Below are 14,398 nucleotides of genomic sequence, written 5' to 3'. Positions count from 1 at the left end.
CACACAAGTCAGGGTGGTTCCATGCAATGCTTTGCCACCACACAGTTAATGCCTGAACCACCCTACTGTATTTCACAGAAAGGCAGATGTGACCAAGTTGCCGTCCGAGTCAGAATAGGATGGGAGTATGCAAGAATGCGTAAAGTCAATTTAGCTTTGGCTGTCCCAGCTCATCTTCGGCTGGGCAGGCTCTGGTATGTCTCTGATAGCTACCCAGGGTCGAACTGTAACACAGGGGTACAGGGGAAACCCCCCAGCGGGGCGGGCCCCCTCTGCCTGAGGGCTCAGTCCTTCCTCTAGGGATCAGGTTCCAGACTGTGCACTTGTATTATATATGGTAGATATGTTGCCAGGGCCGAAACTAGGATTTTCGTCACCCGGGGCAAGGCGGTAATTTGCCGCCCGCCCCCACCCTCCACCCCAAAAAACAAAAAACAAAAAAACATGCAAACAAACACGGTCAGACTAAAATAATCATATTAGCAAAAAATGTGAAAAAAGGGGATACTATTGGACAATATTCCCCTATGTGCCCCAAATGCCCTAAGCGTCACATGCCCCCCCAGCAGCGTGTTCCACTACATGCCCCCCTGTGTGTCCCCATACATTGCACTATATCACTGCACTACATTCCCATATCCACTGCATTACATCACTCGTACAACTTCCCCTACATGCTGAATTACATCACTACACTACAGCGTGTCTTCTCAATGGTGTGTAGGCGGCAGCTTGTTATCGGTCGGTGATGGCCAGGCAGCAGGGATCATAGCCTGCTTAAAAACACAGCACCAACAGCTCACCTCTATAGCTTGCACAGTTCACTGCATGCTAGTCGCAGCACTGCATGGCAAAGAAGAGAGTTTAAGACAGTAGCCGGCATAGGAGAGTTCCCAGGTACTGGAGCTCATCCGCACAGCGTCGGAGCCATCTATGGGCAGACAGGTGGGTCAGAGACATTGCCCCGGGAGCAGTCTGCTGTCTCACTGGAGCAGCACAGCACTGCTGGTTAAAAACAAAACAAAACACTGTTCCTCTGTAACTCCTCGGCACCCCCTCAATTCCTGCACCCGGGGCGCATGCCCCCTTAGCGCCCCCCCAGTAACGGCACTGATGTTGCATTACACTGCACAAGACTATTGTGCGTTTCAAGCCCCTGTGGAGGCTGGCCACACCCCTAAGTATAGGCCCCTATCACTGCATTCCCCCAGTGGGCCCTTCATACCCCGGTCCGACACTGTACAGTAGCTACCTCATCCAAATATTTCTTTCATGGGATCAACCAGCACCATGACAACTATGCTGAAGGGATGTGCTCACAAGTAAAAAGGAACATGGCCCCTGACGGTGATGAGAGGGGGATTGGAATTATCAGATTAGCATGTTCTTAGTATTTTTTTATTGACCCTGGATTATTATCTTTTATGCTGTAAAAATGTAACTAAAAAATATATAGTATCGCAAACCTATTTCTAAAACAGAGCTGTTTTTTGTTATCTGTCCATTCTGTTAATGTGTTTATGATTTTAGACAATACTGTTATTGACACAAAATATATCTATTATTTTTTTCAAGTTAAAATAAGATGAATACGTTGGTGTGCACAGTGGATAGGTTTGACATGATGTTGAATGTTTCTATATTACCAAAGCAATATGATGGAGACAGTTTACTGTAAATGATTCACTTAATTTATTGTTCTGCTTCAACGATAAAAGACTGTTTGGCCCAGGGCTACATTTTACTGTCAACTAGCTGTTATTTGTCTGCAGTCTTTCACCGTTTATTGGTACAATAAAATTCAGTGCATGCTTTTTAAGCACTGCTCAAAGGATTGTAAGACAGGCCAGATACTGCCAATATCCCTAGCATAAGCAATGCATTAGCAGCATGTTATAAGAATCCCATTTATCAAAGGTTGTTAATACAGAACATGATCAAATCTCTGTTGTAGGAAACTAAGCTGGAGATCTGTCATATAGAGATGAGCAACACATTCCAAGTGCTTTCTTGGAACATAGTAATTTTGGTCTCAATCCTCACCTGAGCGACAAATTTTAGATGTTTCTTGTTCTGCATGGAATCTTATCAACCACATTACCAAGCAGAATTAATTGACACCATTGTCTCAGTTTTTTTTTATATACGCTATAAATTCAGCATAACTTGCAAATATGTACAGTGAGGAATGTCATTGGCTATGGATGCATGGAACCAATAGAATAATGCACCAGTGAATCATCTGATTTTAAAGTGAGGGACAGAGGATTTCTGGAAACGTAGAAATCAGGCATGGGAGGCAATCAGGAGACTGCCTATCGGGACCCCGGCGGTCACAATGCCACCGCTGGAATCCCGACAGGCAGTGAAAGGTCGCCGCCGAAATATCGATGAGCCAGGCTACTCTCCTACCCATAGAGGGACAATAAAACCTGTGGCGAGCGCAGTGAGCCACCGTGCGCACAGCGTGGAGATTGCAGCGAGCCAGCAAGGGACTTTCTAGCACTCGCCCTGCTGCCGGCGTACTGGTATCTTGACAGCCGGCATCCCGGCCGCCAGTAATTAGTATGTATTCCATCATGCATAAGTACACAAATACTGTATATTTTCAATATGAGAATTCTTCCCCCCCCCCCCCACCAACACCCCCCTCCCCACACACACACACACACACACACACACACACACACACGTATTGCAAAAAATGCCCCTAGGAACCAGTATTTGAGGCTGACTGCAAAGTTAATTGATCTTAACCGCAATGTCAATAAAGGTCAATCTTGTGGTTTAGGTCAATTAACTTTGCAGTCAGCCACAAACACTGGTTCCCATCATAGAGCTCAATGTTATTTTCATAACATTGAGCTCTATGGGAAGCCCAGAACCAATCACCAGTGGAGCTCCTCTGGTGCTCTAAGGTGACTGGCTCAATGGTTTCCCATTGACAGAAGTTACCCAATCATTCGCGTGGAAACACATGCTGCTCCTCAGTCCGGACTGGATCGGATTAGCGATTTGTTATTTTTTAACCCCTGGGATGCCTAAATGGAATGAAGTGGATGTGATCTTCACTGGAATAGGTGAGTATTTAATCTCTTTTTACAGGTGACATGGATTACTACAGTACATGGAGAAGAGGATGTGAATGGCAACGTCATACCCTCTAACATCATTAAAATAGAAATCGGTACAAATACGAAAAAGGGGCATGGTCATGGGCAAAGTGGGCATGGCCATGCATCGCTGCCATAGGAGTCATAAGGACAAGGGAGACACTTAAAATCGGTACAAGGCCCTTTTTGGCTGGTACAGACTATAAAAAAATGGTGCTGTACCAGCAAAAAAGGTACAGCTGGAGGGTATGCGTGGGTTGTAGGTAAGTATGTGTACGTGTCAGTGTCAGTGTGTGTGTGTGTGTGTGTGTGTGTGTGTGTGTGTGTGTGTGTGTGAGTGAAGTGTGCATCAAAGCTTTATTAAAGTTGGACTTTCACGGTGTACGTGTACTGTGTTTATTTTAATATTTCCTTTACAGTGGAACTACAGGTACCAGCGGGCCCTGTAATGCCCCACATGCTGGTACTTGGGGTTCTCCAAGTACAAGCATACGGGGAAGCTTGCTGGGACCTGTAGTTCAACCTGTAAAAGATAATATTTTCTTTTCTATATTTTGCACTTATCGGACTATCAACTTGGCATCCACAGCCCAGTGAAACAGGGGCTTCAGCCCTGGCCCTTGGGTGCGCTGGAGGGGGAGGAGCCCACAGCCCAGGGTGCTGCAGACAGGGCTGACTAGTTAGTGGGGTAATGCTACGGCCGCAGGCAAGGGTGTAGCTACCATAGGTGCAGGGAGTGCAGCTGTTATGGGGCCCAGAGCTGAGAGGGGCCCACCTTCCTTGTCAAAGTTAGAATGTGTTGTATACATTTCCAGCCATTGGGTGGTACATAGATGTCCTTACAAACTTTTGCCTTTCGTTCTACAATATATCTAGTTACACCACTGTACCTGCTCATTCTACTATGGTAGAAAATGAACTGGAGGGCATTATAATGTTACATGCAGTAAGTAATATGAACTGGGACACTGTAATGTGGCACAATATAAAGTGGAGGCACCATAGTATGGCAAATATGAATTGGAGGCTCTTTAATGTGGAATTATATGAACTGTGGACACTGTATATAGTAATGTGAATTAGGGGTACTGTATTGCATAATGTTTACTGGTAGCCATACAATGTGACATACTTTGGTCTATAAAATAAACAAGGGTAGTTCTATGGGGTATAACATTAACTAAGGCTCTACTATAGTTCAGTAAGTAAACTAGGGCACTATTATGTTGCATATAATGAAAACTGCTGCAGAGAGATGTCTCTCTAGAAGAATTGGGACAGGGACCTCTTCAAAATGTTGCTATGTGGCCCACAAATTTCTGGCTATGCCCCCTATGCAGTGGCTAGTGGAGCCCAGTGCTGATTTAAAAAATACGGGGGACCCCTATGTCTCCCCCCCCCCCCGTATTTTTAGAACCAGAACCAATCCAATTGCCCTGTGCTGGTTGTTAAAAATATAATTCCCCTCCTGTATTTTTGCTACCAGCCCTTGCTCAATAAGCCCAGAGCAGGTTATGCTTTTGGAGGGGGCTGCACATCTTTTCTTTTTTTTTTTTTACTTTTTGTAATGATTTGGGAACTTTTCCTTACAGACACGGGTCTCACTGATCAGTGTATGCTTCTGTCAAACTCACCAGACAAAAGCTGCTCTATTGTTTTTGCTACTCTTGCTAACTTTGCATGTTCCCGCACCCTATTACATTTGTGAGTTCGGCAAAATGTGCGAGTTTAGTGCTAAACTCACATTTTTGGCAAAATCGCATCCTATTACATGTGACCCTAAATTTTTATATTTTATGGTATTAATACGTTTACAATTGTGGCATTAATACACAATATATAACAAAGTAACAAATGATATACAAATGATAAAAGAACACATGTGCTATGACACCCACCCACCATATCACACAAAAACAACAGACAGCAGTTTGAGACATAATTGACCCACAAAGTAACAAGATTGTATGCTTGCGAGCAGGACCTTCCTACCTCTATGACTGTCTGTTATTATTACCCTTTTTTTTTTCTATTACTGTTGTTCCAATTGTAAAGGGCAACAGAATAAGATGCAATATATAAGAAACTGTTAGTAAATAGATAAATAAACAAAATGCTGGGATCCACCCAGACATACAATAGACTGCAATCTGAGAGACACACCCAACATAACAAAGAATATTTTGTATTACCATATATATACCTCCCAACATGACCCATTCCAGGAGAGACAGATTGCTCTGCTCCTAGACTTCCCTCATAATTTATGACTGCTCTCAGCACTTCAGAAGGAATTGCTTAAACACCCTGGTGTTTAAATAGAAACTTCCAGCTAGTCAAGTGAAACATTTTTCTCTAACATCCTAGTGGATGCTGGGGACTCCGTAAGGACCATGGGGAATAGACGGGCTCCGCAGGAGACTGGGCACTCTAAGAAAGATTTAGTACTACTGGTGTGCACTGGCTTCTCCCTCTATGCCCCTCCTCCAGACCTCAGTTAGAATCTGTGCCCGGAAGGAGCTGGGTGCATTTTAGTGAGCTCTCCTGAGCTTGCTATTAAGAAAGTATTTTAGTTAGGTTTTTTATTTTCAGAGAGCTTCTGCTGGCAACAGACTCTCTGCTACGTGGGACTGAGGGGAGAGAAGCAAACCTACTAACTGCGGCTAGTTTGCGCTTCTTAGGCTACTGGACACCATTAGCTCCAGAGGGATCGAACACAGGAACCTAACCTTGGTCGTCCGTTACCGGAGCCGCGCCGCCGTCCCCCTCGCAGAGCCAGAAGACAGAAGCCGGCGGGTTGAAGCAAGAAGACATCAAAATCGTCGGCAGAAGACTCCTGTCTTCATATGAGTTAGCGCACAGCACTGCAGCTGTGCGCCATTGCGCCCACACTAACCCACACACTCCGGTCACTGTAGGGTGCAGGGCGCAGGGGGGGCACCCTGGGCAGCAATTGATTACCTCCTGGCAAAAAAGCAGCATATATACAGCTGGGCACTGTAATATGCATGAGCCCCCGCCATTAATTTTACACAAAATCGCGGGACAGAAGCCCGCCGCTGAGGGGGCGGGGCCTTCTTCCTCAGCACTCACCAGCGCCATTTTCTCTCCACAGCTCCGCTGAGAGGAAGCTCCCCAGGCTCTCCCCTGCAGAAGCACGATAGAAGAGGGTGAAAAAGAGAGGGGGGGGGCACATAAATTTGGCGTAAAAACAATATATACAGCAGCTACTGGGTTAACACTAAGTTACTGTGTGATTCCTGGGTCATATAGCGCTGGGGTGTGTGCTGGCATACTCTCTCTCTGTCTCTCCAAAGGGCCTTGTGGGGGAACTGTCTTCAAATAGAGCATCCCCTGTGTGTGTGGTGTGTCGGTATGTGTGTGTCGACATGTCTGAGGTAAAAGGCTCCCCTAAGGAGGAGATGGAGCAAATATGTGTGTGAGAGGGTGTCTCCGTCGACAACGCCGACACCTGTTTGGATATGTGTATGTGCTAAGGTGAATTTATTGCACAAAAGATTTGAGAACAGACAGGAAATCTACCCATGTCTGTCCCTATGGCGCAGAGACCTTCAGAGTCTCACAATGCTCACTATCCAAAATAATTAACACTGATATCGACACGGAGTTCGACTCCAGTGTCGACTACGATAATGCAAAGTTACAGCCAAAATGGCAGAAAAGTATTCAATATATGATTATTGTAATAAAAGATGATTTGCATATCACTGATGACTCATTTGTCCCTGACACAAGGGTACACATGTTTAAGGGGAAGAAAGCTGAGGTAAATTTCCCTCCTCTCATGAGGAAAAAGAGCGGGAATCTCCAGACAAGAGACTGCAGCTTCCCACAAAGAATTCTCAGGCAGTATCCTTTCCCCACTAGGGCCAGGACGTGATGGGAATCTTCCCCTAGGGTGTCACGTTTGCCCAGAAGGTAGCCCTAGCTATTCTCAGGGATCCTGCAGATAGCGTGCACATTCTGGTACACTACTCAGACCGGCGATTGTGTCGGCATGGGTTTATAGCGCTGTGGTGGCGCGGACAGGTACCTTATCAGCAGAAATTGAGACCCTAGTTTGTATATATATATACATATATGTATATAGTGAGATATGTATATATATTGACAATGTCTATAATATTTGTCCTATTAAAAACACGTTAAAGGTTAAAGAACACAGTACGCCATTGGCGCAAAAAGTACCGCAAGGGTACTCCCTTAACTATACCTTAAGGAATGTACTTATACTGTAAACATTTGTGCAGTGACAATGTGTAGATGTAATGCAGTGTAACCTTGTTAGCTTAAAAGCTGTATGTGCGACTATGACGCTCTGAGAAACCTTTATGCATTTATAATAACCAATCAAATACCGGTCTAAGGTTCTAACGCCTTTAGTGAGAGAATGAACGTTCAGAAAGAATAATACAATACAAGCTATACACTACCAAAATAACATAGAATATCTAACCAAGTTACTACACATAAAATACAATAAAGACACAATTACTTTTAAAAGGGGAAGGAGAGAGAGAATGGCTTATAACATTAAATAAGAGACAATATGGTTGCAGATAAAACTACACATGTGAGGGACAACCGCTGTGCAGTTAGTCAATGCTGAATACCGCATGGGATGGAAGCTAGACTCCATTTTGAGAAAACTCCCATGATTCCAAAGACTGCAACACATGGTTGAAAGGGGGAGGGGAAAACACCCGGCAGCAGCCATTTTAGATTTGCAGGTATAAACACATGGCACTCTCTGCTACACCACAATCACATAGCAGAAGACACAAGACTCCATTTTATTCCAAAATGTCCAAGCCTCAAAATGATGCATATGTTCTGATTTTACAATTCCAAACCATCTAAATCACCTTTCACAATTTCAAGCAAACACAGTATCTCAATAACCAGAGCATATGAGCTATCACAAGACCAGACCACCAGGTACCCACAAGTATCAGCCTGCCATTGCTACAAGCACATGTTCAAAAGTACTGCATGGTGGTATTCATGATTAACAAGATATATTATAACAAACCAGCACAATCTATTTTAAATCACCATAGGCAAACAAATACCACAAATACTATGCTACAGATTGTCTACTGTTCCAATTCATCACAGACTTCACAGAGTATCAACACAAACACCCAACAATCACACAACTGCCCAAACCTCGTTAACCTTAAGCCATTTGTATCTCCAAACTAACTAATCTATGCCAATCATTCTACAACTACTTTACCACAAACACATATTTAAAACTATTCTATGCCAATCAGCCATGAGATATTGAGATTATGATACTTAGCCTTTTGTAAGGAGCCTGGTGATGATCCAGCCATGCTTGCTGTGTGTAAGGTAGCTGTGTGAGTGAGTTACAGTATATCTGTCCTCAGAGGCCCCAAGCAAAAACTGCCCACTGAACTCTCTTTTTGGCCAGCCACTCCCTTCCTGTTTGACCAGTCCCTGGGGGAGGGGTCGCTCTTGCTTTGTATATGCTGATCAGGTTCAGCCCTGAAAACTGGCAAAAGGGTTGGCTTGATCATTCACTGTTCTAACAAAGTGATCTTAGCTTTTATACATATAATCATATCAATCCGCTGCAATGTCCCACAACTTCACAACAAGCCTCAAACTAACCCACACATCAATCTGCTTGCTTCAATACCAAACATGACGGGCGCATCTGGTTCTGTTCAAATAATACACATTCATGACATCAATTCATCAGCCAATTCTAAATCTCCATGATGTCTGGTGCCCGACATTATTATAACCATGTACTGTATGAAACAAGCGCCGAATCCATCTCCGTGCCATGTCTGAGCAAATGCGTGTGTTACCATATATTGCTGTGCTCGCTGCGCATATTTGCAAGTATAGCGACTTAAATGTGTGTAGTTTGTATGTTCTCTCTATGTAATATTTTTGACTTTGACAGTCCACCCTTTGGCAGTCACCAATAACTGCCACTTCCTAAAACATTTCAAAAAGAGAAAAATATATGTCAGGGGTTAATACATTTCCATGGTTGGGTAAGGGAGGAGAGAGGAGAAGGTGTGAAGAGGGTATGACCTAGTGAGATAGCAGAAGCATGTGTGTATGAATCCATGTTTGGGGGGTCATGTATCATCGTGCCGTACGTGTTGTACATCAAGCTTCGAGGTATTGCGAAGTATACATTTGAATTCCTTCTTATCCCGCGGTACGGGTCTGTGGATGGGCTGTCAAACTTTACCGAGCTCTTTTCGGCTGTGGTTGTAACAAAATGGGGAGCACATTTTAGTTGATGATACATGAATGGGGGAATATGTGATTGCTGATATCTGTGCCAGTATTCCCTATCGACTATGTGTGTAATTACCTGAAGGTTGTAGAGATGAAGATAAAGAACACTTATGGTAAAATGCAGTGGTATTCTATGTCAGGTTCATGTACATTTGTCGGTTGAAGTCTTGTTCGGTGTCTGTTGGTTGCAGTCTTCTTTGTGCTTTTGCAAAAGAAGTATACCAATAGGTAATGGATCGGGCGCTGAAGGTTGCCGCAACTCTAATGCTGCTGCTAATTAAAATGGGGTAGTCACACCCAAAAGTAACAAAAACACAAACAAACAATAGCAGCGCTAATAAAATTGCTAACACATCGGATTGAGTGGAAAATATTTCTATTTAATATAGTGGCAATCTAAGCCTATTAAAACAAAAGTGCACAGCTCATAAACTGGAATGTAAAATTAAAATGGGTCTCAATTTGTAAATTGCCTCAGGTAAGCAGTCCGTTCCTATTGGATGAACTGGATGAGCAGATAAACAATTGTGAGAAAAGACTGACTGCGCAGTCTAACCGTCCAACTTTACCCGTGCCGCTAGAGGTGAAGTCCCTTGGGAATTATTGCTGTAATTGCACGTCCAAACGGGTTTCCTCAGTATAATGCGGTGTCCTTTCACTTAAGGCGGTGAATTGTGGGATGTTGGAGAATTGGTTCCTCAGTGTATCTGCAGCAATGAATGTCCAGTTCTGGTCCGGATGTAGGCAATAAGATGGCAAGTGGTGACCCAGGTGGGTCACCACTTGCCATCTTATTGCCTACATCCGGACCAGAACTGGACATTCATTGCTGCAGATACACTGAGGAACCAATTCTCCAACATCCCACAATTCACCGCCTTAAGTGAAAGGACACCGCATTATACTGAGGAAACCCGTTTGGACGTGCAATTACAGCAATAATTCCCAAGGGACTTCACCTCTAGCGGCACGGGTAAAGTTGGACGGTTAGACTGCGCAGTCAGTCTTTTCTCACAATTGTTTATCTGCTCATCCAGTTCATCCAATAGGAATGGACTGCTTACCTGAGGCAATTTACAAATTGAGACCCATTTTAATTTTACATTCCAGTTTATGAGCTGTGCACTTTTGTTTTAATAGGCTTAGATTGCCACTATATTAAATAGAAATATTTTCCACTCAATCCGATGTGTTAGCAATTTTATTAGCGCTGCTATTGTTTGTTTGTGTTCTTTGTGCTTTTGCCCATAAGGTGCGAGCAAAAGCTTTGTCAATGTCCATAGGCTTACAAAAGTGTTGGGCTAGCGTAATTTTAAAATTTCTAGGGAAACTGGGGGTCTATGGCATTGTTCATCAAAAATCTGTGTATAAGGTTGTCAAAACTTCTTCTTTAATCCATCAGTTGTCTGTATACAGGATCATCAAATTCCTCGTCCAAGTGGGTCTTTTTACCTTGGAGGGAAACGGAAAAACAGGTGAAAGAAACGGACCGTATAATCGCATTTTCATTACATCATTGTTTCTACCGTTGGGTCATAAATCAAATCCATTGGAATTACAATTTCCTCACTCCTTAGACTCATTACCTCAGGTAGTACTTTTCCAATATAACACAATCCTTCAGAGTTTGGGGCAAGCCACTTATACGCCTTCCTCCCGCATATGAAATATGCATCATCGGGGAGAACATATGAGACGGAGTAGGACATAACCATATTACACATCCTCCATGTGAAATCTCCTACCCCTAATTCTCCCATCTGTCTAGTACACGTATCAGTTTGTACGATATGTGCACAGTATCCTGGTGATACCTCTCCAACTTTCGTAATCCTACTTCCTAGGGTATACATATACCGGAAAGATTTTCCTCTACTGGCTATGTGGCGTATAAGCTCTGTATCTGTAGGCATTCTATCTGCTCTATATGAAAAGGTCATGGTTTGGTTACTCCATGACACTTCCCAATTTCCCGGCTTTCGGGGATTGGAAATGTTAAAACATATTAGGGATCAATCCACATGATATTGGTGGAGCTTCAAACTAGGAGGACTGGAGATATTAAACCTCCTGTCCACCGGCCTCCCACCACTTAGCTCAAGTACCTCCCCTATCGTTAAAGGAAATGGTACTAGTCCTGATTTGCTATGACCTTGAGGTACTTGAGAGCATACACACTACCTACTAAGGAGTGATAGTCACTCAATGGATGCCGGTCCATGTGGATATTAAAACTGGATTGGCATTTCTTAATGCACCCATCCTCAACTACGTTGTCACAGAGCCTACAGATACAGTTTTCTTCAGCTAACAATGTTTACAAATAACATGGCTGCTAGATCGTTTCCGGTACTCGCCTTTTGCTTGGTGGTTGTGTTGCTATTGGAAATTTACACCTCCGTCTCAGTCATCGGAACCTTTCTAGATCCTTTCTCGACCTCCCTGGTACTCTCGCCGGAACAGACTGCTCTGGTCAACATCATGGTCAACAGGAAAATCCATATCACAGTCTCTTTGGGCAAGTCCATCTTACAGGAGGAGAAGAGAAGAAATTTGTAATGGGGTACAGAAAATCAGTTTGAGGGGGAGAGAAACTTGTTACGATAATTAAGTTCTCTAGTCTTTGTCGTTCTTCCTGTTCTGTTGTCATCTCAAAGGTGCTGTCTCTCAGTCTTCCAAACGAACATTCCGATGATGCAATATTTCTTCCAAACCAGCGATCTTTCTGTAAGGAGCAAAAATCTTGCATTACCATTTTCCTAACTGAGGTGTGACATACCATCTTTAAAACATAAAAACATGGGTGAGAAGAGGGAGAGGAAAAAAAAAACAACAAAAGAGAGAGAGAACCGTTCATATATGTATATATCACATAAATCAACAATAAACAACAACAGGGAAAAACATTTTTCAAACATTTTTTTAAAACATTGTCAGATCATCAGGCTGTCATATCTACATGTCCAATGGTTTCCTTGCGCAGTCCCTCTCCCCAGCACCTCCATATTCCACTGTCTGTATCTGGCCAGAATACATTGATGTGGGTAGGTCATGCTGGGGTTTGGTAGACTTCTGCAAAGACCAAGCAGACATGCAATGTTTGAGTCCTACCAATAATTGTCAGAGATGGGGAGAGAAAAAGAAACATTCCACAGATACATTTACAACGTTTCACCCGGTCATTCCTGTGTCTTCAGGGAATGACCTCCCAATTTATTAACTGTTACCTCAGGCTTACTATCAGTCCTAGTGATCCCCTTTCCTGACTATATATTATGGGTGTGGCCCAAAATTCTTCCTATATGATCCCTGATTATAATTTGGTGTGTCATATTCATGCTCATATTCATGTCTAGGGGGTCTGACTTTATGTGGGCTGTTGCAGTTACTGGCATAATGCCCTTCTCTTTTGCAAAGATCACAAACCCTGGGCTTCCTCCAAGTGTCAGTGAAATGGGGTCTTGGTTGATTTGATGTCTCCTCAAACGCTTGGATGCTCATCACCATCAACCGCTTTCCCTGTACCTCCCTGATTCCTTGGATACCATGATTATGTCGTTGTCTAGGGAGTTGATATACCTTCTGTGAAAATTTGATCATACACTTAGATCTTTCCTAGGATCTGGGAAATCAGACATGATTGATCTCAATTCTGTCCGGGACCAGGGACGGCGCATTGCACTGTCCTTGACGGGAATGATTCCCTGATCGTCAGTCTTCCCATTGGGGACTGTGATCACCCTGACAGGACTAAATTCAATTACATCACTTTGTTTTGGTCTTACAATATTGGGTACATTTGTTTGTGCGTGATATAAAACATTGTACGTACCTGTGGACACGACCTCACCTGACCCTCCGTTAGGGGGTTTGATTATTGCCTTTACCGATTTGGTCGCGTCCACCTGGATGTCTTGTATGATGGCTGCTGGAAGAGGTGCCGACATCGTGTTGGGTTCACTTTCTTGTTTGTATTCCTGAGGGAAGTTTGACATGGGGTGCGACTTGCACGGGTTAATAGTTGTACATTTAACAGCATTACAATTATCATTGTTATGTTTATTACACTTATTCTTATCATCTATACTACAGTTGCTAAGTGCCTTTTTATTGTTCAACATTGTGCCTTTCTCCGCAACCATAATCCTCTCCGTTGCCATATCTCTCCTCCCAAGATGAGAGTCAGATATGTCAGTTAACTCTCTTTGCATTTCACTTTCCTGTTGCCATAATTTTAAACAATCATAATGTTTGATCCGTCTCTTTGCTGGTTTAATAAGACCTATCCTTCTCCTTAAATTCATTAACACTTCTGGGCTGAAGCTACCTATTCTTGGGAATTTCTCCCCGTCATGCATTGTCATTCTTTCCCATTCATCACATAAAATTTCTGTGTGCCTTCCGTATTTTTCACACATTACATACCTTGCCGACCCGACTGGTCGGTTTACAGAATCAACCCGAACCGAGGTTGATCGCACCCTTCCTGAACAACTGGCCCCCATAATTTGCAGGTGTTGCTTGTTCTACCTCTGACCTTTATATCAGGGTGTTCAGCGAACCCTTACAAAAAACCAAAATATTCAAAGATAGGTTGACGGTGAAGTTTACCGAGCACCTCACTCACTCGCCCACGCCGACCAATATGCCCACACACTGATATAGTGCTGGCGTACTCGACCCAGGGCCCCTATTAACCTTCGTTTACTGGAACATGTGAGTGTGATCCGAAGAGCATTAACCCTTTCCAGTAAAGGTGGGGTTGTCGGATAGTTCTAGAGTGACCAGCAAACTTCCCTTTTTGAAAAAATAAAAAATTACACAAATCACGTCAGAATGTACAAATAGCGTTTATGACCGGGTTTGTACACAAATGGTACTGGTCAGGTTACTAACTAATGCACACAATTACGTGCGGTACAGTCGTTCAGCACATAAGCAACTAATCTTATGTACGGAGCGACCAGTGGAATCGACAT

This window comes from Pseudophryne corroboree, chromosome 4, assembly GCF_028390025.1.
Source record: "Pseudophryne corroboree isolate aPseCor3 chromosome 4, aPseCor3.hap2, whole genome shotgun sequence".
Classification (NCBI taxonomy): domain Eukaryota; kingdom Metazoa; phylum Chordata; class Amphibia; order Anura; family Myobatrachidae; genus Pseudophryne; species Pseudophryne corroboree.
The sequence above is the reverse complement of the archived record's forward strand: the minus strand, read 5'-3'. Positions refer to the sequence as shown.